Source organism: Heterocephalus glaber, unplaced genomic scaffold (assembly GCF_053883595.1).
Source record: "Heterocephalus glaber isolate CG9 unplaced genomic scaffold, H.glaber_assembly_v1.0 deba00001600, whole genome shotgun sequence".
NCBI classification, from domain to species: Eukaryota; Metazoa; Chordata; class Mammalia; order Rodentia; family Bathyergidae; genus Heterocephalus; species Heterocephalus glaber.
This window is the reverse complement of record NW_028258372.1, coordinates 35,380,741-35,405,114: the sequence shown is the minus strand read 5'-3', so window position 1 is coordinate 35,405,114 and position 24,374 is coordinate 35,380,741. Positions and strand designations below refer to the sequence as shown.

Below are 24,374 nucleotides of genomic sequence, written 5' to 3'. Positions count from 1 at the left end.
CATATTTTAGGTATACAATATAATGACATTCATCATTGGAAATTTGCACCTTTACATAGTCTCTCTTGGTTCTTATTTTCACCCTTGCCCAGCCCTCCCTTCAACCCCTCCATTCCTCCCTATTTACAAAGATTTTGTTCCTATTTTTTCACTTTCTCATATTAATCCCATTCCCTTCTATCCTTTCCTCTAGCCCTCCCACTTCCTTCCCCTTTGTCCCTTTTCTTCCTATTTCACATTATATTGTATACCTAAAATGTACCAATGATTAGAATGAATAATCGAAAATGTAAAATAGGAAGAAAAGGTCCAAAGGGGTAGGGGTAGTGGGAGGGGCAGGGGAAAGGAAAGAAGGGAAAGGAAAAATGATGCGAAATGGAAAAAATGGAAATAAAGTCTTTGTAAATAGGGAAGGGTCGAGGGTGTGAAGGGAGGGCTAGGAATGGGGAAAAAATAAGAACCAAGATGCATCATGTAAAGGTACAATTCCCAATGAGAAATGTAATTGTGTTGTATACCTACAATGTACCAATAAAAGAATTTAATAAAAAAAAAGAAAATACATATTACATCTTCCTTATTAGAAGTGTTTTTTATCACATCTGAGACTACTGGGCTTCCCTTCTACCTAGAGAGAGAGAGAAGCAGTATGATAGAAAAATAGAGTGAACATTTAAATTTTTGAAATGTATTACAATAAAAGACACATTGCCCACAAAATACTTGCCTTCACTTTGAGCACATTCATCCCCTCATTCTTGCTACTTTCTGAAACAGTTCTGGAAGTCCTCTTTTTTAAATGTCTTTAGTTCCACAGTCAAGGCTGCCTTGCTGTCTTCAATTAATTGAAAATATTTACTTTGCATGGTCATTTTGACTTTGGGGAAGAGCCAGAAGTTGTACTGTGCCAGTTTCAGTGAGGATATACTGCAATGTTTTTAGGAGACTGCCTATCCATTAGATGGCCCTTAGCAGCAGCATTCACTGAATTTTTATCGCATCTAGGAAGAACGGTCTAGAACTGCTTCAGAAAGTGGCAGAAATGATGGGAAATGTGTTCAAAGCAAGATGGAGTATTTTGCCCAAAATTCATAGCGATTTGTCTTTTAGTGTAGTAAATTTTTACTTAAACATTTGCTGTATATTTTGATCCCTCCTTGTACATACTAACTCCATCGGGAACACTCATGTTAAAATAAGCTGTCATTAATGCCCACATCATCCCTGGTCTCTGGGACATGAATTATTAGGTCTGCTTTCCTTTTGTCCAAATGATTGTTTTCCTTTTGTCCAAATTTTGATTTCATTAGCATAGTAAAGAACAGAGTTTAGTGATTCCTAAAGCTAAAAAACAAAACATTTCATTCATGGGCCAGGGATTTAGCTCAGTGGTTCTGGCACCTGCCTAACAAGTGCAAGGTCCTGAGTTCGATCCCCAGTACCAAAAAAAAAAAATCATTGGCAAAAGATAATAATAACATTAATATATGTTCAGATTAAGACAAAATAGTTTACTGGGGGAAAATAAAAAGCATATCTGTGTTGATATTTTTGATAAAAGTATTAATATAAACATGCAAACATTCTTAAATATTAGTATGACAGATTTATTTCCAAAGCAAATTGGTTATTTGTTCTTGCTTTTTTCTCTCTCAAATGAAAAAAGTTGGCTTTTCTTAATAGGTCAACTAATTGCATATTTATTTTCCAAAATACGTTGATCTCTCAGATATCATCTTTGTAAAAAGTCTGCCGTTGGCCATGGATACAGCTATGTACTTGGAAAGAGATGCATTTTGTTAATCAGGAAATACTAATCTATGGGGTCAATAAAATGACTCCTTCTCTCAGTTTTAAAGATTTATTTATATAGACACACAAATAACAAGACCCAGAACATTTTAAAAACTTAAGCAGGGTACTTAAGACATGTATTCTAAACTCTTATAAGGGTAGATGAATTAAATATGTGTGTAGTCAGTTAAGAAAGGAAAAGGCAATATAGAAAACAAAGAGGGATTCTTTAGTTGTTGTTGCTTGTGAAATAAGCTGCCTATTGGGATGGGGAAAAAAATGAAGCTTGTAATTGAACTATTCGCTTCTAAAGAATTCACTACTCAACAGAAGATTATATTATTTTAAAAGTATGTGTGCTTGCATTTATTATAATATAGGCATATGTAAATTAGATATACTAATATGTATAAAAGTATGTAAATTAAAATCCATGTAATAAATTCTTTACTTTTCGGAAACAATCACTGTAGCACACAATAAATTTTATTGTTAAATAGAGTATACTGGTGGCTTTATAGTTATACATTTGTCACTTCTTTATTGCAGCTTGGTTTGGCATAATTTATTTAATTTAACTAAATTTTATTCTGTATGAGTTGATTTAAAACAGAATTTAAAAGTAGGTGCAATTTTCTAATATGGGCAAAGTCTCTCCATGTCTATACATTTTTGCACTGTGTCATACTCTTCTCTTTTCCACTCCTCTGTTCAGAAATGAATTTCTACTGCATTTTGTCTTCATTTTTATAGGTGATTGGTGGAAACCATATGTTAACTCCTTTATATGGCCTATATTGTAGATGTACTAATATACTGCTGATCATATGAATTACATCTAGCATTTCTGAGGAAAAACGTAAGATCCAGTTAAAATGAAGGTCAGACATAGTTTATCCCACATGTGAAATGCTAGAAGTGCATTACTGTACAATGGTTGGTGAATCCCAGTCTCTTAAGGAAGGTTTTGGAATCTCCACAGAGATGGCTGCTATAAAACATAAATAAGAATGAGAAGGAGGATGAAGTGAGCAAGAGAGAAGGAAGGGAAAACTTAAGTGCGGTGAGAGACATTTTTATAAGCAGTTTTTATTGTTCCTTAATTTCTTGACCATGAACCAATGATTGCAAGGAATCCTACTCATTTTCTGCCATTGACCTTGTCATGTAAATTCTAAAATTGACCATCCTTGATTTAGAATACTTTTTTGAGTCTTACCCTTTCTGTATTTTTTTCTTATTAATTTTATTGGTACATTTTATTGGTACATTTTAGGTATACAATTCATTTACATTTATCATTGGGTGTTTGTGCCTGTACATGATATATCTTGGTTCTTATTTTTTTCCCCATTACCTGTGCACCCTTCCCTATTTACATAGATTTCATTTCCTTTTTTTTTTTCCTCATAGTTTCTCCTTTCTCTCTTTTCCTTTCCCCTTCCCCTCCCTTCACTCCTTCATCTTTGGACCTTTTTTCTTATTTCAATTTATTAATTATTCATTTTAATTTTAACCCTTGTTTACACTATCAGTTTCTCACACTAGTGAAACTATTCAGTATTTACACATGTGTGTCCTATTTATTTCACTTGAGTATGGCCTCGATATGCATCCATTAGCTATAAATGACTCTAGTTTTTCATTCTTTATGGCTGAATAGTATTCCATTTTATAAAAAAACCACATTTTCTTTATCCAGTTTCCAGTTGATGGGCACTTGGGCTGCTTCCAAGCTTTAGCTATTACAAATTGTGCCACTATGAATATGGGTGCACATGTATCACTGTGGTAAGATTCTTTTAATTCTTTTGGGAAGATACCCAGCAGGGGAGTAGCTGAGTCATAAACACCTCAATTACAATGAGTGAAATTGAAAATGTAATAAAATATTTACCAACAAAGAAAAGCCCAGGTCCAGATGGCTTCACTGCTGAATTTTACAAGACATTTAAAGAAGAAATAATGCCATTACTGTTTAAACTCATCAAGGAAATTGAAAAGGAAGCAATACTTCCAAATTCATTCCTGGAAGCAAGTATTACTTTGATTCCAAAACCAGGGAAAGACCCAACCCAAAAAGAGAACTACAGGCCAATCTCCCTGATGAACACAGATGAAAAATTCCTCAACAAGATACTGGCAAACAGAATACAGAGAATCATCAAGAAGATCATACACCATGACCAAGTCAGATTTATCCCAGGGATGCAAGGATGGTTCAACATTCATAAATCAATAAATGTAATACACCATATTAACAGAGTCAAGGACAAAAACCATATGATCATCTCAATAGATGTAGAAAAAGCATTTGACAAAATCCAGCACCCATTCATGATAAAATCTTTCTGTATTTTTAAATGACTTTCAGAGTAAGTTTCTATGTTTATTCAATGCCGCTTCACTTTCTATGATAAGCAAAATGAGAGTAGAGAGCATATGCTTTGCACTGTACAATATCCCAGTACAGGGTAGAAAGAAGAAGACAGGAAGGAAGGTCTTCCAGTGTTATTTTTACATCTTTGTAATCTACTTCAATAACTTTTTAAAGCTTTATCTGTTCTTTCTCCACTTTGCATTGTAAAAATTAATAACAAAGAAAGTATCTTAGAATAAGAAACTGATTAATTATTTTCACTGTATTTCATCTTATAGATGTATCACTGGCCACAGGAAATCTGTACAGCTCTTGTGACTGTAGAAATTGTCCATGCATCCTGCCTGGGACTCACAGACCATGTCTACACTTCTTACCCAGTTTCTGGACTCACATATTTTGAGCTCAAGAAACCTAGCAACTTCAAGCATCCTCCTTGTGTGTCTACCACTTTGTGTTCTAGCCACACCATTCTAATATTTATACACTCTTTCCCTAACACATGAATTGATTGCCCAGTTGCTTCCTCTTAAAAACCCAGTCTCCTTGGAGTACTTCCATTTCTCTTTGTGGATAATTTCTATTCATCTTTTTAGTGGATAAAAATTATTCAAATTGATTAGAGCTATTCAAACATTGTTAAACTTTCCAAAGAGGTTTTCAGAGAGTTAATCTTTAGAGAAATATATGTATCAACTATCTCTGAAAATTCCCCAAGGAAGACTTAAAAATAACTGTAAAGAGTAGCCCAACCTCTTCACTTTGCACCCAAAGAAACTGAGACACAGAGTAAAAGCTACTGCCCAAAGCCATACTATCCTAGGTGACAGGGTCAAGACAAACCACTCATCTCTTGCCAATCTCTGTAATGGTGTCCCCATTAGCCTTTCATTCAGACCATTCTGGACAAATGTGCTAATCTTTCTGAGTCTAAATTTACAATTGAGAATAAATGCTGGCATGGTGGTGCCTGGCTGTAACCCCAGCTACTCTGGAGAGGGAGGCTAGCACAAGAGAATCACAAGTTTGAGACCAGCTTGGCCAATTTAGCAAACTCTACCTCAAAATATAAAATGTAAAGGATTAGGCGTGTAATCCAGTGTTAGAATACCCTGGGTTCAATCCACAGTATAAAAAGTGGAGAATAAAACTGGATAATCCAGATTAGTGCTTATCTTTCCTTTTTTCATCATTATTTGATTCTCTATTCGGCTTTCTTGTCTGTACACCATGAGTTCCTACTTTCAGAAAGAGCTAACACTATAATTCTTAAGGTGTGCTCTGTCTTCTTCCTAGAATGTTCTTCCTATAGGTGGTTAAGGGTTAACTAACTCCCCTTGCAATACTTTTTGAAAAGTCACCTTCACTGTCTACCTACTTTAAATTTCAACCTCACCCTCAGCTCAAATTCCTACTGTATTTTTTCAATCTTTAGTCTTTATAACAGTCCAACATACCATATCTTTAACTTATTTCTGTTATTTTTCATTTTTCCTCACTAAAATTTAAACTTTGTGAGTGCACAGAAATTATTCTACTGTGTTCTCTACTATATCCCAAAATCCTAGAATAGTGCCTGGGATGTAGGAGATTTGTGCAATTGACTTAATAAATGACTAAGTTAATATCTAATATAATGCCTTTTAGTGATATTTGCAATTTAAGCAAAATAAAACTGTAAATAAATAATGATGAAGACACTGTCTTATATGGAGTGGTGAGGGAATGCTTCTCTATAAAGGTAACTTACTTTTGAATAGAGACATGAATGAGACATGAATGAAGTGAAAAAAATGAATCCAGCTAATGGTCAAACATTCTAGACAGACGAAGGCCTGATCAAAGGCCCTGAGGCCACCTTGTATTTGGCAGACTCTTTTAACATGAAGAAAGTCCTTGTGACTGACGCAGAAGAGTGAGGCAAAGAGAGTTAGGAGATAAAATGAAATAAATTATTCAGCCCATTCCAGAAAAGCCTGGTGAGGAATTTGAATCTGATAACCAGACAGTCTACCAAACTGAAATGTTGGAAGATTTGCAGAATATTGGAAAGTGCACAGTATTCACTGTAAGTCATTTATTATATACCACAGATTGATTCATATTTAGAAGTTACAAGTGAGTGCAATGAAAAGAGAAATGAGCATTCAATTTTCTTCTTCAATTACATGATTAATGATGATGACAGCAAGATACACAGAGATAGAAAGCAACTTAAGTTGAAAAGGGCCATACAGAAAACTTTACTTGAGAGAGAGGAGAGACTAATAAAGGGTGGAAAAGAGTCTTGTTTTTTTAAAGACACATCACATGTAGCAGCCACACTAAAAAACAGTGTAAAAAATTCCCCTACATTATGCATTTTTCTGCATTCATATTGTGCTTTTATACTGTATAGTGGAATTTTAAAAAAATAACTGGACATTGTCAAAAAAGTGTTTATTTTAAGCAGCTGTTTGATCTCACAAACATACCAAAACATGAGCCAGGTCATTCCACTTCTGTAAAACATACTCTCTTGACGGAAATAATCTATTATTGTTGATAACCTCAATCCAAATTCTGTATATTTTTATATGCATCCTAAGCAAGAGGGTAAGTGGTAAAATTAAAGGTTGTGCTTTGTCATGTACCTTATTCATGAAGATTTCCTATTATTCATTTTCTACATTCAAGCTCATTCTCTCAATGTTTAGTAAATATGATGTCATTTCTAAGAGAAAATTTTCAAATCATCTAGCGTCTCCCCTTAAAGATGAGAGTCATTTCAATATGACACCAGAACATCTTCTCTCAGCTCTTACACAGAAAGATGAGGTCGTTTGTCAAAACACTCAAACTGTGTCGGAGGGTTTCTAAAACTAGAGGTCATGCTTATACTTCACTATTTAGTTCAGGGTTTGTGTCAGTGAGCCTCTAATATACTTAACAGGTTTTAACTTGTCAAATTAAAACCATACACTATATGTAATGGAACACAAAAGCTCTAGGAATTAGCTGAAGAAATTCACATGGAATTAGTAGAATATGTAGTCTCTTCATCATTTTACTTGTCCAAAGGGCACAGCAATTGGGCAGATCGCCTACCATACATTGTAAATTAATTCCATTCATTCTGAAAACTTGTTAGTTATTTCCTTACTTTGAATTTTGGCCGCCCTAATTAATCGCCGTTGGAGAATTCAGGCACTTGAGCCTCTGCAAGGGGTGCACTTTTTCCAGCTCGTAATCACAAACTCCTGACAGACAAGAGCCGAAAGCAACGGCTCCTTCACACTTTCAGCTGCACCTCGAGTCCGAATCCTCGGCGACAGACTTTCTGTCTCTGATTCCTGGGCTGAGTCCTCCTTGAGAGCAATGCCTGGGTGAAGACTAAGACAGATGACTTGCCTTAGTCTGGCCCTTATCACGCTGAAGCTCTGGCTTGAACACGTAGAGAGCTACGCAGCCCGGGAAGAGTGCTTAGAAGAAACAAAGCACCCAGGGCCACCTCTTCAGGTGACAGCTGCTTTTCCAAGCCCCAGCTCTGTGACACGTGCTGCACTGAGGGACTCTGACTGCATCACCTCACGGGGGCAAAATGAGCCTGACACAAAGAGACCCTGGTGGCCTAGCGCTGCCAGCTCAGGCCTTTGCAGTTAATGCAAGACAGCAGGTTGGGTCCGTAGGGGGCGCCCTGCGATTTGTTATCAGAGTAAAACATCATCGTTTTATCTCAAAGGAATGGAAACTGATTCTTAACCTGGTCTATTCATCCAGAATATATATTCATTCTGTATTCTATCTGACCGTTACTGATTACATTTCTTTAAGTTCATGTAATGATGCAGGGAAATTACTTTTTACCATCAATACTGTGTTTAAAAATGTAGACACTCAAGAAAGAATTGCCACCCAGAAATTCATTTTATTTCTGGGAAATTCCTAAATTATCTCATGAAAACAATCATATACACACAAACAGCATTTTTTCTCTTTCTTGCTTCTTCTGGCAAGGGTGCTGACAGGAGCACAGCCTAGACTCTGTCACAGAGGCGGATGGGCAAGCAAAGTGGTTCTCATGTTTGACAATTCCACATATCTGGAATGAGCTTTGTACCTGGCCAGACAAGGACGCAGAAACTTTCTTTTACATGTACTTCGCGCTTCTTATTCTCCATTGCTCAGTAATCTTAGAATAGCTTTACTCCAAGGATCTATGTGCTTTAGTATCTCATATGGCCTAATAGAACTTGCATTTGTTAGGGTATCAACATAGCAATGAAAAGGTAGTGAGAAAATACAATTTTAAGGTTTGACATCTAGGGCCGGGGATGTAGCTCAATGGTTCTGCCGCTTGCCTCACAAGCGGAGTAAAAGTTATTCCACATTAGTCTATTTACCCTTCTCTGTTTCAAATGTTGAAAAATCCAAAAAATGTTTCAAAGAAGAATGAGGTGGCAAAGGAAAGGAAAGGAGAAGAAAAAGAAGAGGAAGAAGGATAAGGGAAGGAGAAAAGGAGGAGGCAGGAGGTGGAGAAATATATTAGGATGTTTTAGAACTAGGTAACAGCTATTTCATTTATCACAAGGCATAAAGCATTCAACTAACTCTTTGTCCCAGAGAAAAGTAACAAAAAGAATCCATTAAGGATCTCTGCTCTTCAGACAAAAAAAAAATGGACATTTATATTTTATGACATTTTGAGATCAAATGTATTTACCTGTGGGCTCTCTGGAAGAAGTAGGGGGAAGATCTGGGCCGAGATATTGCTTTTTAATGTGGCAACAATGTGATAACACTGGTCTGAAAGAACTGCGAAGTTTTAGCTTCTTAAAAACATTTAAGTAAGAAAAAATAAAGAGAGAAAAGCAAAAGAGGAGATGTGTATTGTTGTAGTGAAACATTCTAGACTCTACATGTTATCACTGAACTTAGACAAATAAATTTAAAAAAGGAATAAGAGCTAGAGCAACAATAAAAGTCTTGAAAGTTGAAAAGTAACTTTTAGACTGACCCAGGAACTTTGCTGAGCCCTTGAAAGAAGAGCAACTGCTGATTTGAAATGGTGCTGGAATGTGCATTGGCACCTGGCTGTGTCTTTAAATTTTTATCGAGTTTTAGGTAAGTCGTGTGTATTTTCTCTCTCCTTTTCCTGTTTCATGAATAAAGTGACTTAATTAGACAGGATGATAAAAATACAAAGAATTGGGCCAAGGATTTAGCTCAGTGGTTCTGTTGCCTGCCCTGCAAGCGCAAGGACCCGAGTTCGATCTCCGGTACCAAAAAAAAAACAAACACAAAGAATTGGAAATTTAAGCAATAATCTATTTTGACTCAAAATAAAATCTTAGAATATGACATATAATAAGTAGAATTTACTTGAATACTTTTCTCCATTTATTTATGAGAAAATTATTGTTAGTTACTTTAGTTTTTATCAGAGAATGTGCATATTTATGTTTTAACTAAATGGAAAATAATACAAATCTATACTCATTTTCAGCTAGTAATCTATATTCAAAGTAGTGTCTATCCATCTAAAGTATAAGTAAACTTCACTCATTGGATATCCACTCCTCATATTCATATACTCTGAAATTAAACCATAAACTTGTATAATTTTGCTTCACAAAGGAAAGCAAAGATAAAGCAATTTTAAAAGGTTGTTTTGTTGGCTTTTTCTCTACTTCAGATCTTATTGATTAGTGTATATTTGACTTAGATGAAGCCTATGCACAAATGGACGTGTATTTATACATCCAGTTGTAAAAATATAAAATTCTACATTAGTAGAATAATGCAAGAGTTAATTCTAAACCGACTTAGGTCTAAAAATCTCAAGAAGGCCATCATTGAGATTAAAGAACAAAACAAGAAAACTCCGCTCAATAACTGCAACTCAGCGCAAGAGAAATGATATCCTCTCATCTAAGGCAGGAATTGAATCCTGGGAAACAGAAAGGTTTAGGTGATTCCAAATCAAGCTTGCTTTTGGCCCCTATACGCCTTGCGCTTGTGGATCTCTCCTGACTGCCTCTAACTGTACCCATCTGTGGCAGTGGCGTCATGCCCACTTTAGAGGTCTCTTTTCTGTCCATCACTCCCTCCCCACATCCCTCCCTCCCTTTCTTCTCTTCTTTTCTCCTCCTTGCTACTTTCTTTCATTCTTGTTTCACTTTACTAAGAAAACTATTTAAGCCAGAGCAGCTTTACATGGAAGTTGGGATTTCAGAAAAATATGTATTTGTGTTTGGGCTTTGATGTGAAATTTCTAAATGATCAGTGGAAGAGGAGGAGTATTGGAGTTTTCAAATTTGCTTCTGAAACTAAGACAAAAATGGGCGTTCCTATCTGGATATTTGTAGTTCAGATTCCAAAGACTTCCTTGTGTTTGCCAGGTTTTGTTACAACTCCCTGCTCGTACTCTCTTGCGAATCCCAAAGCAAACTACAGAACCATAAAGTAAGACAACTGAGCCAGCCTTCAAGTTCAGCTTTACTCCTGCAGAAAATTCCTTTAAAACAGCTCTGGTGTATGTGTAAGGATTTTAGAATCCTGAAAAATATTAAAACAAAGAATGAAGCCTTGAGTTAATATTCAATGGCACGTGTACAGAAACATAAAAATAGGTCAGTTTAAGCAAATCATTAAACTTCACTCACTCACATCTTTCTAAAAAAAGAAACATTCTGTCCCACTTGGAGTCATTGCAAAGACTCAAGGTTATGTAGTTTCAACAAATCTGGAACTTTAAATAATATGTATTCCCCCTTTCTCAGCTCTGTCAACCAATGGACACACACTGCTGTCCTAAGAAGAAATGTCGTGTTTTGGAAACTTATGCTATTTACAAGCATGTAAATATACTGAATTTTAGGAGACATCTGTTTTAAATTTCTCAGTATGCTGTGTATATTTTAATTTCAGTATTTCTCCCCAAGTATTCCACATTTAATAATTAAAGTATATCTAATTTTAGAATTTTACTGCCCATTCCAATAAGATACCTTTGGTAACTATAGAGACTTTCAAACATTATGCTTTTAACATTATATTAGCTTTAACTAAAAGGCTATATTTAAAGGGAGAGGAAAATTGAACTCCTTCCCATTTCTTCTGCCATGTGCCTCAAGCTATTTCCCGTAATAGAAACAAAAGCTTATTTGCCGATATCTTTTTTCTCCAATGGACATGTTTAGCTTTTGGATATCAATTTTCTAATCTCTGAGAAATGATAATATTTTTTCTGGAATGCCTCAAATGTTCTCAATTTAGTATAAGAAAATTATGATAAATTAAAAGTGCTTAAAAGATTTTTCATGAAGCCAATTTACCTTATCAGAGACAGTCTTGCAGTGTGGCTTCACAGAACGGTGTGTTTTCTCCAAGCTTTCAAATCAGTATTATTTGCCAAATTTTGGTGTCATTCATCTGACCTTAATAAAAGTGGATAAAAACTAGAATTGAGAAAGTAAAAGAAACTATAAATGGGTATGTAGGTTAAAAGTTCATGTTTAGTAAACAATTTTTATTTCCCTAAATATGTAAAAAAGGATGTTACCCTCAATTTTTTAGTACAAAATAAAAGCTAAAAATAGACTGAAAAGTAATATATTTTTGTGGCTTTGTTTTCCAAGATGACAGGATTTCTTTGTAAATCACATAAAATGTGCTTGCCTTGTAGTTAAATACAAGCAATGAGGAGAAACTAACTGGGTTGTTTAAATCAATCAATGTGTTTGAAATTATTTTGGGAATGCTGAGACTTTTAAGGTGACTATAATTCTTTTCATTTGTTTACAGGTCAGAATTTCTTCATTTGAGGCATAAGCAAAATCCAATGTAACATTAAGGAAAGCAATTTTAAGCAAAATATGATGACCATACACTAAAATGTAAATAGCTATCTCAAAGAGAAAGCTGCGTTGGGCTATGAAGCTAGAGGCTACACGTCAATGAAATGTTCATCAACTTTTTAGACATTGACATAGTGGAAATTTAATAAAAGAAAAAGATGTAATGAAAAATTGAAGATTCTAAAATTATTTTATGTTGCTTTTAACAATCTTTCTAGTGGTATCTTTTGAAGATAGCTAAAATTATTTCAATAAAAACACACAAACGAGAATGTTAGAATATTTTTCCTTAAGAACATTACAATTGGCAGCTTCTTAGTGAGTAGTAAAGAAGCTTTTGGGGTTCTTTAATTTGGCTAAAGAACAAATTTTCCATTTGTGGAGAATGTTATATAAATATCAATATTTATGTTAATATGACTGACTTTTGGATAAACATATCCTTATACATACATCTGAACACTATTTGCCTCTTAGAGTTAAATGCTTTTGAAGTTGGCACAAATCAGGGACTCCACCACTGATCAAAACCTTTTCGGAATTGCCTTAAATCCAACCGGAGGCATTTTTTAACCTTGCACTTAAAGATACTCAAATAAGAAAATTTCCATCCTTTGAGAATTTTTAAGAATAGCTGAAAAACACTTAATGTTACTAAGTTTGGTACACAAAAAAGCTGATTAGAATAGCTCACAAGACTGGAATATAAAACCAGACTAATTTTATCTGTGCAAAATTAGATACTACTGAAAGTCATTTTTGTGAAAACTGTGTTTCCTCCGAAATAAGACCTAGACAAAAAATAATCAGCCTTGAAAACTAGAGATCAAAAATGCTTGCCCCAGGCAGCCTGTCCTTACCATGCCTGCCATTGCTATTCCCCTGTTCAGAGGCCGCTCTGTCAGCAGGTAAGGTGAATAGGCTGACTGGGGCTGGCATTTTAATCTCTAGTTTTTCAAGGCTGATTATGTTCTAGTTAGGTCTTATTTTCTGGGAAACAGAGAAGAGTAAGATTAGCTGGATTTCTGTCCTGAACACCCAGCTTCATAAAATATGAAAAAGTAATGAGATGAGGAATTAATTTTGTTTACTAGAACTTTCCTGACTGGGTGAATAACATGTGCTTAAAATATTTCGATACCTGGGTGGGGTGAAATACACTACTAAAGATATGTTTTGGTAATAACAGAAGTAGATAAATACATTTCTTAGGAGGACTTTGGTCTACCAGAGGTCTTTAGTGCCTCCTCTATTCTCCTCCATTTTGTCTTTCACTAACAATTAACAAATATGTTCTGTATGAGCCCCAAATTATTGTAATTTCCACATGTCTTGCGGTAACATACAAATATTTTTAAAACTTAAAATAGTATTAGAAGTATACAATTTCCAAAAAGTAACACTATCAATAAAGTTTTTAATGGAAGTTTTGAAAATGTGAATAACTTTGTTCATATCATTAAAAGAAAATATATAGTCCATTTGCACAGAAGAATTCAATTCCTAATTTAATAAAGCATCTTATTAAAGAAAAGGCAGAATTATTTGTCCAAAATTTGGTCCTGTGCATTGCTATATTTCAAGGATTGTGGAGTAAGCTGAGATCATGAGCATTAAATGTGTTTAAACTTTTCTGTGTCTGAACTTTTGTGGGTGACTAGGTTCTGAGACTCAGATTGTAGATTCCAGGACATCCACAAGCATGGGGACCCAAAAGAGAAGTTAGCAAGCTCTGTACTGTTTAACATGAAGTTGGGTAAGTGTGGGACAGGGGGCGAACAGACTGTCAGATTGAATCTCCAGGTATCTACGTGTGCCAGGGAATTGAGGAAGATCAAACACATGTGGAGCACCTACTGTGTCCTAGGAAATACATTAGGTCCATGAGGTCTACAGACTCTGATTCCAAGGGTCTCACTGTCTAGGGAGAAAGATAGACCAAGAAAGAAAAACTTTGATAAGATTCTTAGCATATTTTTTTTCATTTTTAGAAAGCATTTCAGAATTCTATATTCACTTGGTGGACTTGTCTTGAATCTTTTACACTAGCATATTCTTCCCTCATGTTGAAGATCAACTGAAAATATAAGGTGGCCCTTAAGTCTCAGAGTGCATACATAGCACATGAGTTATATTGTTTTCTGGTACAATTTTAAAAAATGATCTTTGGTTAGTAAATATGTGGTTAAAAATGTTAAAAATAGAAATTAATATATCATATATGGAGAGAAGAATAAAAAATAGCTTGGTGGATAGTGACCATAGAATTCTATAACCATATCTATCATAGCTTTTACAAAATTATGCAAAGTTTTTGAGTCTGTATGCCAAATTGAGTATGTTACTCAGTTTTTTATGAGTAAATATTTCTGTCTTCACCCTATGGCTGTGTGACTTGCCAGTTTGTTTAGTCAGCCACTAGGAGGTACTGCATAATTGTGGGTGTATATATATTATTAATGTCTGAAATTTTTGATAACTAAACTTTTTTTTTTCAAAATCTAATTTAGGTATATTTTTTCAGAAGAAATTTAACTCTTTGATCCTATGTGATTTACTCATGGCTAAAAAGCATTAGCTTCATTGCTGGAATGCTGCAGCTGTTTACCAGCTTCCAGCAACTCTAAAGACTAGTTTTAAGACAGGAAACCAGAAAGAGTAGTGTATTTAATTGGAATTTCAGAGGATATTTAGAAAAGCATCTAAATGACTTTGATACAAAATTATCTAGTTAAAACTCTCATGGATTAAAAAATGTAAGCTATAAAACTACTGTATTATTAATGGTACATTAATTGTTGAAAACAGTTCTGCAAATGGGTGATTGTATCAGTTTTTCCTCTGTATTGATTTCCAGTAACCATTTATAATTAATGCAGGAGAGAGGCTGCTTGTAAATTAAATCCAAAAGGCATAATTCTGAAAAGTATAGTACAATTGTATCATGTCTTTGCTAGACACCGGGGGGTTCTACGTGAATTAGTAATGGTGGGAAGGTGTCGTTTCAAGGTTATATGTAATATATTTATTAAGACTGTTTAAATCAAATCATAGTTTTCTGCTTTATTTACCTAATAATATCAAAGATTGTCTACTTCCACTCTAAGCAGGCTTCCATTTATCATAGGACCTTTTTTGAAAATGTAAGTCATTCAATTTTCTGCAAATATGTAAATATAAGTGGGAAACATCCCAAAAGTGAAGATTTGGACATTTGGATGGAGGAAATTTTTCTTACTTTCTAATTTATCCTTATCTATGGAAGCAGATTTTATCAGATAATTTTTAAGTAACATTCCTTGGAGGAGAAACATTGTTAAGAATATAATGAGTAGTTTAAATCTGTATTATGATATATATATTTAATAAAGAACATCCTCATGTTTCTCTTTTAGAGAAATATAGAGTAACATCTGAATAAAGTCTTTTTCTTTAACCTGGTTTCAGTGACTCAAGGAATATACTGCATTATTAAAATTTTTAAGATAAAATTACTGTGGATTATTAACTAAATATTGACTTGTTCCTGTTCTTTTTTAATGTAAAATGGAGGAAATATAACTAAGCTTTCTAGAATTATTCTCTTCTACTAAGGGAAATTTAAAAATAGAAACTATAAAAATTACAGTCTCAGTAGTAGAAATCATTTATCAGCGTACAAATCAATGTATAAATCTTTTAGACAATTAATCCAAACATGACATAATGACATATATTTGATGAACTAAGGTACTGTATTTGTATAGGATTTATTAAGAAACATAATTTTAGCTGTAATGAAATCTTTTGGCTGAAATCCTTTCTGGTCCACACATCACCTGTGGAGAGAATAGTCACACGCTAGTTACATTAGATACGGTTTTTAAGATATTGCACATCACATCTATTTAGATTATTTATTCTTAAAAGACAAGCTCTTACAAAGGCAATTCTGTTGGGATAAACCATAGTCCATGTAAAATGTATCAGAGTTCATTATTAAAAATTATCAATTTTCATATTTTCTAAATGCAACATAAAATATTACAGTGGTAAGAAATATGTTAATAGAACTGCAGATTTGTACTTTAATTTTCTCAGGTTCTGCTAATTGCATTAAAATTTCAATGTAGAATAGATATCTAGAAAGATATAACTGTTTTATTCAAAAATTCCCACATATCTTACTTTACAATACATTTTATTTACTTTTTACCTTCTTCTACCATCTTAATCATCCAAACATTTCTTTATTACAAACTCAGTGCTTAAGAAAAGCTCATGGGAAATAAAACAGTATTATATACATTGTTTCACACAAATTGATGCAAAAAACATTTGGCATTAGTTGATTGAAAGGACAGATGTTTGTATAATTTATGAAGCCAGAAATATATCCAGAATATTTTCCCAAAATAGTAAGGCATTCTAATAAAATAGTGGAGAATGCAGTTTAAAAGTTTGGGAGACACTAAGTTGTATATTGAATTTTGAATGGAGCAAAGAAAACTTGAAATATACTATTAATATTCTTAAAATTATAATCACTTGCGTCATAAGGTAACCTGATATAATGAAGAAATAATAGTACATTGTTTCTCATGAAACTTTTACAAAACCGAAAATATTTCTTTTTTTATTATGAATTTTAGCTGTCCTTCACTGGAACACTTTAGAAAGTTATTTTATTTTTCTTTTACTTTCCTTTCCTTTTATTTTGAGACAGGCTCACACTATGAAACTTATAATTCTCCTGTCTCAGCCTTCCTAAGTACTGATATTATAGGTGTGTACCATCATACCTGGCTTCATGAGAAAATTTTAAACAATTTATATAAGTCTGTTTCTTTTCAAAAAAAGTATGTTTGTTGTAGAAAAATACTTATTTTTGTAACACCTATTACTCTTAATTCTCAAAGATTAATTTTCATTTAAATAATATAAAATAAGCTGTCACTATTACTAATATAGTATTATTACTAATATGGTAGAGTTTACATGGAAGTAATTTTAAAACTATCTCAAGTATAAGTCAACATTTCTATTCTTTTTGTACTGTAGAACTAATCAACCATTAGTGCAAAGTCTTGCATCAAGGACATGACCTTTTATTTCTTTTTTTCTTTGCTAAAAATAAATGCTTGTCACCATGGCATTGGATGAGTCTGTAGAAGTCACAGGGTTACTGTATTTACATGGTGGAAAAAGTCCTAGTTTCAGCTATGATTTGAATTATTCATTATATTCAGTTCACTAAATTTCACACTATCATTATACTTTCTATTAAAAATATTTTTTCTATCAAAATTTTTTCTCATAAACTAGCTCTTTAATTGATTCATCATTCAAAATGAAATAGTTCAGGATAGCAATATAATTTATCTGTAATACAAACCCATGCATTGTGGAAAAATGGAGTGACATACACATTCTTACTTCCATTTGTCCTTCCCTCATTTTTGTTTCAGACAGCAGTCTAAACTTCAGAGGAAAAAACACTGAAATAGTTTTCTAATAGATAAACCTTCAAATATACATTTTAAATGAGAGTTTCATAAATTTCCTAAAATGAAATAATATTTAAACATATATAATTCAATGTATAGCCAATGACACCTTGACTTTATTTAAAATAATTTATGAGCTAAGCTAAAGTTAAGAAACTATCTTGGAAAGCGATTGGGAATAACCACCCTGTACATACCTATGCATTAGGTTAATCCAGGGCTCCTGACTTTAGATCAGTGAAAGAGTAATTGTAACTTTTAAGTAGACATCAATTTTCTTCAGAACTATCTTCCCTGAAAGAGCCCTCCTGCCTGTCAGTCACAAAACCTACCAGGTAAGAAAGCTATGCAGCAGAGTGGAGTATATTACTAGGAATGATACCATGCCCTTTCATAAAAAGTCATATTTTGAGGGTAGTTGGAAAGAAGCCCATATGAAAGCAGCTGTTTTAAAGGGAAGAAGTGGTTTAGAATCTTTGGAAACCTGAATATAATGTCTGTCCCCGAAGTAATGAGATTCATCCTACATTTTACAGATTATCTATTACAAAGGGTTGTTCAAAAATTGAACTAGTAATATGAGGATGATTTTATTTTATCCGGAAAACTAAAGTTCATAAAGGTTACGTAACCAGTCCAGTGAGTGAAAGAACCTAGGTCTTTTACTTCAGTTCTATTCCTCTTTGAGTATTGATTGTATCATGCTGCCAATAACGTGTACCTTTGCAATTGCTGCAATTCATATACATAGAAATGCTTTATAATATATAAAGAAGAGTTTATATATATACATATTATATTTATTCTCTACTGAAATAAAAGTTTTAATCTAGCAGGTGAAAAAAATGGTTAATATAAGGAAAAAAAGGTAAGCAAAAATATTATTAATTGTACATTATTATTAAAATTATTATTATATTAAAATTATTATAATTGTACATTATTATTAAAAGTGATATTCATGTTGAAGTTCTGGTGTTTTTTAATCTTTTATATTACAATGTAAATATTTGAGCTTTTATATAATTTTCAAGCAAACAGCACAAAAATTGATTTATATTTATTTTTGATAAATACATGATGTTTTTAGCATGTAAATCCAGTTAATACATATATTTTACATCATCAATTGATTTCTGAAATCATTGGTAATTTTGCTAAATAGTGCAAAGGTTGTGCTGGGAATTTTTTCTCCAAAGTGAATTCATAAGACATTTTATGGTTTCAGTAAGTAATCCAGATTCATTTTCACAGTTTTCTGGGAAAGGAAACCAGAAAGTTTTCAGACATTTTGCTGTCAACAGGAATAGGACTATCAGTAATTACAAAACTATTGGAAAACAAAATTATACTGCCCTCTGGGGTGCCAGAATTTCAGTAGTAAAAGACGTGTAATCAGAGCCAAGCTTTGGAGTGACTTAACCCTGATTTTCCTTCTAGCTCAGTGCAAGTCCACACTCAAGTACTCAGCTGGGCTCTTTATTGCATTCAGTCTGTTTTGACCTCTTTGATGCTGTTCTCTTCCTATAGAAGTTGCCAGATCCCTCAGTAATTACAATTACAATTGCCCAGAACAAATGAGTGTTCTGTATTAGACACTTTAACTGTGGTATCTGCAAGTAAAAGTACTAGTGCTGAAACATTTTACTAGATTTCACATCCTGTGTAGAGAAATAAATCCTCTAATAAACAGAGATGGATACAAGTGAGAGGGCTTGGAACCCCAAATAACTGGTTAAACTGGAATTTCACATAGGATGACTTTCAGAGATATTATTATTTTCTTGGAGAGGAAGGGAACAGTATATATATACACATACATATGTATAAAATTTTTCATTTCTTACATTTTGTAAAGGTTCACTACTTGATTAAGCTGTAAGTCTATTCATAGGTATGCACTGCCTGGAAAACTTCCAACTAACTAACCTGAATGAAAGATAAAATGGATTGTGATAGCAGAATCTTGCTCCCTCTAATTAGTCCAGATCAGTGCGCACATGCCCAATTTAGGTCAATACATCAGGCAGAGGAAAGGGCTGCAGACTGACATTGAGATGCTCTATTTCACATACTTGCCCTCTGGAAGGACTGGCAGAGGCAGTCACTTAGATTAAATACAGGTCATCAAACAAGATATATCATCTATTTCTAAAACAGACAACTTCAGCATCTCAAATCCCTATGGCCTTTTACTGGGACACATTGCATTACTTCTTCATCTTCTTCTGTCAATTTACGTTAAAGTTTGCTTTGTTTAAAAGTGTATTTCATGTATTCTGTGACCTTCTTGCTCAAAGCAAAGGAATTTCTTTGGTTTATTTATGACCTACTCACCTTAAGCGAAACTGAAATGTCTAATGTTCTCACAGGGCGAGGAATGAGAAAGAAAAGCTAAAATAAATTTGGACTTGATGCAAATTAGTCTTGTCCTGCCCGCACAACCCCAAAATAAATATGTGGAAAAGATAGGATTAGAGGATATGAAATAACGACTAAAACCTCACATGAATTAGCAGAAAATTAAGTTGAATCAGCAAGCAGACAGTTTTTCTCATGGAACAAAAGAAATTTAGAAAATAGAGCCAGATCTGATTTTCTGTTGTAGAGAATTTAAACTATTAAGAGGCCTTTACAGGACGGGATTTAGCTCAGTGGTTCCGCCGCCTGCCTAGCAAGCGCAAGGTCCCAAGTCCAATCCCCACACCAAAAGAAAATAAAGAGCCTTTTACTGTCAACAAACTATGACTATTTCAAACATACATTCAGTTTAGGCCTGGAAAAGAAGAAAATTTAATTGCTACACTTATTTCTATTTTATGTATGTATCAATAAGAGTAATGTGATTTCTTATTGTAAGGAATGAATCATTATAAGATGTAAGAATGTTAAAAATATTCAAGATTTTTATTTTAAGAACTTGAGAAATTTAGGCTTAACTTGATTATACTGTGCAAAAAATTTCTAGGAGTATGTTTTGAAAAACAAATAACATGTAATTGATTGTAACTGCCCTATAGATTTGCTTATTAGTAGGTTAAATACATATTTTGTGTTAAGGCAAAATAGGCAGTTTGGAGTCTTTCATCACAGTGTTCCTGCTATTCAGATGTTAGCCTGATGTAGCAAGAGATGAATAAGATGATTGAAAAAAGTTGTGTATCAACCTGAAAATAATGCCACGGTAGACTGGCAACAAAACTGGAGCGGTATGCTTTCAGGTGTAATTGATAAGGGAAACAAGTGAATCCTCTGTCCCAGGATGATATTCTTTCTAGCAGCAACACTGAAATGTCTGCTGATAAAGCATTCTTCTTTTTTTGTTCTTTTTGTTTTTGTTTTGTTTTGTTTTTTTGGTACCAGGGATCGAACGCGGGTCCTTGAGCTGGCGAGGCAGACGGCAGAACCACTGAGCTAAATCCCCAGCCCGATAAAGCATTCTTTTAAGGAGTTGTATTCTGTAAGAAAATTGCTTATTTCAAAAGACACAAGTGCTACAAAATTTAGATTAATCACTGCTTTACCATAACTGTTTTTGTCTTCTCGGTACATATTTTCATAGATCCCTAGTCTCTGATTTCCCCTAAAAATTCAGAGAATGTTTCTTTCATGAAAAATTTGTCTAGAATGTATTTTTAAATTAGTTTTTAAAATATGGTTTTCTGAGTGAATGAAATATCAAAATGTATAGAACTTGGAATACATATTTCCCTAATATTTTTACAAATAATTGCATTGACTTGACTAGACCATAAAGTAGTATTCCAAATTAGAGTGATTACAACTATGTTGAGTGAAATTAACTGTATGAAATACTGACTTTGTATCCTGGATTTGAAATATCCAAAGGGATTTTTGTTTTAATTGACTATAGAAAATTATTGAATGTTGTTATAAAATATATTCATTAGAGTTCACAATAATTTAAAAACAGGCCTTGTTCATAAAACACTCTTACAAAAAGGAGATATGAAAAAATGTCTCTTTTATCCACCCAAATGTTAGAAATTTTAGATCCAAAACAATTGAAAATGAATAGTTTTTGTAGAATCCATAGATTGCATTTACCTTTCACTGTATTAATGAAATATTTGTGGTATAAAATAAGAAACATGGATTGAGCTGATTACTCTTTATTTGTTCAGTATTTTCTAAATATGATTGTTTCCAAGAAATGATACTAATTTTTAAATCCTATTTTAAAATCAAATATATTAGATATATATAAATATGCATATATAGTGTTGACATTTTTAAATTAAAATTCTCAAATTAGAGAAAATCCTGTTCAATTTTAGTATACCCTACATGCAATCTATATACCTACTATAAGCATAGCAATATTGAAATTATAAAATAATGTTTTGATTTGATACTTGGAATTACTCTGAATAACAAATTTCCCTGTCTTTAACTGCTAGATAATTGTTTGGGATTATGCCATGATAGGCTTTTTTTTTTTTTTTTAACTCAATGAAACAGATCCTTTCTTTCATATGATATTATATGGACACTTGCCGACCTCTTGGTTGGAGGAATCAACCTTCTTTCTTATTCTTTCAAAATTGATTGAAAATAAATTAAGTGTACAGCTAATGTGTGTGGATTTTTTTGTCTTCCAACCCCTTCAGATACTTACAGAGGCTGTAAAGTCAACAGAATTCTGAGTTTAGAGGTTGCTTCAGTGAACATTCAACGCTGTCGGTGAGTTTGGAATTAAAATCAAAACCATCGACCGTTGATTGTACCCTAAGGCCAACCGTCATCTACTTCCTGGTTCCCAGAATTTGCTGAAGAAAGAAAACCAAAGCCGAACCCATCAGAACACTCTCATCCCTGTGCAGAGATTGTAACTGAAAAGGTCACAATCAACATTCATTGCTGTCGGTGGGTTGAATTGTGTAGACAAGCTCACTGGACAATGAATGCAACTGTGGCCCCACTTTTTGCTATCACAATCAACAATATTCTGTCTTTGAAAGATGTACGACGTGGAGTAGTATCATCCTGTAAGTTTTTCAGTCTGTCTGAGTCTTCAGGTTTATTTTTCCAATTTATATCATACATTCAGTGAGAAAGCAGTAGCTTAAACAAGAATAATGCTTCTTTAACCTTCCATATGTTATAAATACAGCAATTTTTTATAAAAAGTAAACTGGCCCGTAGAATCTATAACATAACCAACATAACCATCTGGGTTAGCACACTGCCCACTGTTGCAATGTGGGGAAAAGAAGACATGAAGAAGCTAGGAAAAAAAAATCAGCACCTATGTCATTAGCATCTACATCTCCAACACTTAGAGATCTCCTCCATTCTCTGTGTTTCTGGTTAGACCGCCTGGTCAAATGGGGATAGAAACACTAGGTAATTTATCTTTCTGCTTCTCTGGATGGGAACTTACTAAAATACTTTCTCTTGCCATGGAATTTACTAAGAAAGGAAAAAAAATATTTGTAATCAAGTATTTGAAAATTTATGGTAATCATATAGTACATTGATTTCCTTAATTAAATCTCAAGCTTAGGATGAAATTTACCTATTTCTCCTTCCAAAAACATGATCTGACTCATTAGACTTATGACCATGTCCATTAACTGAATCATACTCATCACATTTTATAAGTAAAGCTATACATGTGTATATATATCATTTTTTCTTATGTAGTTTGGTTCTATATTCATAAATAGAACATTTGTTATTAAATTTGATCTCAGTGGCTTTAAGTTTACCATTTGTAATGGTAATAGTAGTTACATTATTATTTACAGTAATAAAATGTTTCTAATATATATGTTTGGAGTATCTGGTATCTGGAATACTTCAACATTTATTTTTAAAATCTGTCAGATATTCTTTTTCATTTTTTGAACTTTTAAATTTCATTTACCTTTAACAACTGTTATAGAAAGCCATTCCTGGCTCCTTTCTCTACCTTTCATCATAATCCTAAAATATTTTGCCACATCCAATACCTGAACTCCTATAGCTCACTCTCTACCTATCGCTTCCTACCTTTCTAGCTTCTCAGTTTCTTATCCCCAAGGCAATATCATTCAGCTTCCTTGCTGCTGGAAAAAAATCACACACTCACATGGAAGCATGTTGGCACATGTTCTTCAGCCTCCAGGTGCCTGGGTCTCGCAGCCCTAATCTAGAATTTCTTCCATACCACTGTCTAGTAGTTAGCCAAAATGTTGACCTCTTTCCTCAGCTGCTCCTCTCTACCACTGGACTTTGAACAGATGAGCTGTACTCTTCATTTTATTGACAAGCTTTGTCCCTTTACAGGCTTTTAAAGTGAATAGTCTGGAAATACTATGCAGTAGCCTGCAGCACTGTCTATATGTATTTACTTAGCATTTTATCTCAGTGATCAGCACTTTGGCTGCTTCACCCATTTCTCTCTCCTACTTGTGTATAGTTTCATTTTTCTAAAGCTGTTTGACCAAATTACTAGTGTGCACCATCTTATCAAGTAAATATCACAATTCTCTAGCAATTACCCAGCTTGAACTCCCATTCAAGTCTTATGCTACTGAACCCATCTTCCTGAATGCCCATCTCCATTGACTTTTGTGACCTTGCTCTCTTGGCAGTCTATAACACTGATGTACTGTTTGGTTTTGCTTTCGGGGTTTGTGGGGGTTTTTTTCTGTTTTGTTTTTCAGTTGGTTTAATCTCTGAGTGCCGAGATCTTTATGAGACACACTTGGGCCTTCTGGCTTTCTTCACACATTCCTTATAAGCATTGATGGAATCTCAGGGACATGCATGTTGTGTATATCTGCTTAGATGATGCTGGCATTCAAGTTTTTATCTCCAGGTTAGCTGTCCTAAGCCTATTTATCTGTCTTCTGCTCACAGCATAAGGCC

At 33.7% G+C, this 24,374-nt stretch overlaps 1 long non-coding RNA gene across 1 annotated transcript in view; it reads right to left on the bottom strand.

Moving 5' to 3' along the window:
* LOC110344963 (uncharacterized) overlaps positions 1 to 22,259 on the bottom strand; it is a 29,254-nt gene extending 6,995 nt beyond the window's left edge. Inside the window, exons 1-2 of the long non-coding RNA XR_002387968.2 lie at positions 22,138 to 22,259; positions 11,491 to 11,592 (exon numbers count right to left, since the gene is read on the bottom strand). This is a non-coding gene — a long non-coding RNA (uncharacterized LOC110344963). The remainder of the gene's footprint in view (positions 1 to 11,490; positions 11,593 to 22,137) is intronic.
* Positions 22,260 to 24,374: the final 2,115 nt, after the last annotated feature.